We start from the raw sequence: 3,357 nt of genomic DNA, 5'->3' as shown, positions 1-3,357 counted from the left end.
GTAGGTTGGGAGCCGTTTATGGTAAGACCTGCTGAACTTTATTCTCCAACACTAGCATCTTATTTTTACGATAACTGCATTTTCTTTGGGAGACTTGATGGAGAACAAGTGTTCTCCATCAACATTGATAATGAACCAATGGAAATTACCAGGTTCTTGCTAGCATTTGTTCTTGGACTTGCTATGCTCGCTGAAATACAAGACCCATGGTGCTATTGGGTAGATAATATGTATGTCTACACTTACGAGTTTTTGCATGAGTCGTATGGGGCAGGCATTTTCCGTATCGAGGACCAAGGGGACTATAACGTCGCCTTTGGTAGCCTGTTCATGAACATAGGAACTGTTATGTTTTGGATCATGCTAAACATTTTAGGGGAATGGTGTTTTTCTTCTATGAATGATGCCACTTGCAGCGTCTTTCTTGCTTTAGCCACGGGACGTATGTGCCATGACCTTCCCAGAACCTTGATGTCTAGTTTAGCCCGAGCCCATAGCATGAGGCATAAGTATCTTCTTATGCCCGCTCTAATTTCCGTATTATGCTATGTTTCTTTCCTATTTTTTGTACACGTTTCCGGATTGGATTATGGATTATTAATCGCATCGACCCCACCAATAGTATTATTCGATCTTTCGTGTATGATGACTTGGCAAGGGTGGAGGATACAACCTTATCGAGTTGCACCCTACACCCGTCGGACTAAGTGGTGCTTAATAGGTTAGCAATAATAGATGATAAAATGGAAGCCCGGCAAATTATCATGGCATGGCGGATCGCCGAAGGAACCTTACTTCTTTATAGAAGAAGAGGATGAGGAGGATGATGAATAAAGCGGGAGATAAGGTAAGTTTTAATTCTAGTTAGTGTCTGCTTATGTCTCAAGCAATTTGATTCTTGTTAACCCCATAATGGGTGGAACTCTTATAGAGTTGCGTCAGTTTTTTATTTCCTATATTAGTACGTTCTAACCTTGTTTTGCAGATGTTCCAGAATTTCACGCGTTTCCATGGTATTTTTCTACCCTCTTTATTTAAATGCTTCGAGGACAAAGCATGCTTCTTGTTTGGGGGAGGGGGGGGGGCATAGAAACACGTGTAATTAAGGCATCTGTTAGGATATAAATATGTATAATATGCATTTGTTTTCTAGTTAAAATTTTAAAATTTCAAAAATATAAATAAATAAGTTCATGCTATACACTTATGAATACTGATATTGTTTTCCTTCTCTATGCTCTTAATAATCTAGAAGTCTCACGTAGCTTTTGTATTAGAATAATTTTTAGAAACTTAGGTTAATATGTAGGTAATAATCTTTGCATCTATCTATAAATATATTACATGAGTATCTATGATTGTTAGCAGTAAGTTTCTGAAATCTAGGATAGAGTACTTATTCTACAAATCTGTGAGAATATAGTCTAAAAGCCTTATATATGAGCCGAAACATTTGAGAAATGACACAAGGGAGAAGTAAAATCCGGATAGAGATATCACACGTCCACTTGCTTGATCACTAAACTATATCCTAAGCGAGAATTTAGGCCCCTCTTTGGATCGATATAGCCAGAAATTCAAACCTATGAATTATTTTCGCTCTAAAGTAAGCCCCTCGAGCCTTTCTTTAGCCTTTCATAAACCACAAATCCTTTACCCCTCATTTACAAAACAAAACAAAATAAAAAATTCAACCTACCCAATTTAGATAAGTCCGAGAATAGAATGAGGAAGAAAGAAGAAGAGAAAAAACATTGTAAACAAAAGTTAGTTAATTGCTTCAGAAAATAAAGAAAAGAAGTTTCCATCCAAAGAAAAGAAAAATAAAAATAGAAATAAAATAAAAACTCCAAAAAAATAAAATAGAATAAAAGGAGTCACAAGCCAAAGAAAAAAAAAAAAAATATATGGCTAAGGATGGAAACAAAGTGTGGAAGCAAAAGTAAATAACAAGGTTTTCTCTAGTAATATGAAGACTCTATTATCTCAGACTTGTCCTTTTTGAATATCCATTTCCTTCCTTCTTAAACCATCTCCTAATCCCCACAACACCTAATAAAGACCTCTAGCTCAATTAGGAATAGGTTAGTGTGATAGTAAGTGGCAGATGTGTTTGATCGACTCCGGCTCCTTGTTGTCATTGAGATTGTAAGGTAAAGTGTGCCCACTGCACACTGGAGTAGCGAAACTTGATTGAGTGGAAAAATCAGAGTGTTGTATCTTGACTATTATTGTGAGAACCTACTTAAGGACGCTATTCCGAGTTTCAGAAACGAACCTGCTAGGCATTTCACAGTATTACTCATTGTATATATGTTTATTGTAGATGATTGATTATTATGCATATATTAGCTTAGGTTTCGACTTGATTACTCTATATGCATTGCTAGTGAGAGGTATAGTTAATTTAGAGCATGAATAAGGAAACAATAGTTTTATTTCTTAGTTGTTGTAGTATAGAAGAAGTTTGTGAGTACCTTCACTGGAAAACTCTCACGAGGCTATAACTCATCCACTAGGGAATTCCTAGTGGTTTAAGGCCTTGTTGCATATGGTCAATGCAATCGCACTCAGCGAAACGAGAGTAGATAGAACTCCATTTTTGGTCACTTATTCTAATTTCTCATCTTTGCTTGAGGACAAGCAAAATGCTGTTTGGGGGTGGTTTGATAAGAGCCCAAAACTGTAGTTTTAACCCCTTAACCATCATACTTTTAGAACCAATTATGTGAGTAATAATTAAGAGTTAATATTGATTACGTGTTTTTATGCATTTCAGGCTTCAAAGTCCATTATGTGCAGAAATGTGCCACTTTAGCGAGATAAAGGAGCAAAGGTCGGTTACTAAGGAGTTCTGTGATTAAAGGCCAAGATTCAAGAAGACAAAGCCTTTAAAAAGCCGGTCAAAACACGAAAAGTCGGCCTTGAAAAAGCTTGACCCACAAAGTCGTGAGAACTTCCAAGGCCTTATCTTTGGACTCAGACCTCGGAATTGGGCCTACCTTATGTCAAAACGACCGGCTCGGAAAGTGCTTTCCAATGGTCTAATCCTTGACCTAATCAGAGGAGTAGAAGTAGACGAAAAGTCTGTTAAAGCCAACTGCAGCTGAAGAGGCCTTTTTGGACCGAAAGAATTGGGTTTTGGGCCTGATTCTCTGGCCCAAAACATGGCTCCAAGCCCATGTACGATTTTTGGATCTAAAAGTATAAAAACAAGAGCTTGACTCTTTGTTAATGGTAGATAGTTAGACCTAGATTAGTTAGCCTCCATTAATTAGTTTTAGAACTTAGTTTTAGAATTTCAATTAGTTAATTAATTAGTTTTTCATATCTTGTTCTAGATCTATTTTTAGATTA

Source organism: Coptis chinensis, chromosome 7 (genome assembly GCF_015680905.1).
Source record: "Coptis chinensis isolate HL-2020 chromosome 7, ASM1568090v1, whole genome shotgun sequence".
NCBI classification, from domain to species: Eukaryota; Viridiplantae; Streptophyta; class Magnoliopsida; order Ranunculales; family Ranunculaceae; genus Coptis; species Coptis chinensis.
The sequence above is the reverse complement of the archived record's forward strand: the minus strand, read 5'-3'. Positions refer to the sequence as shown.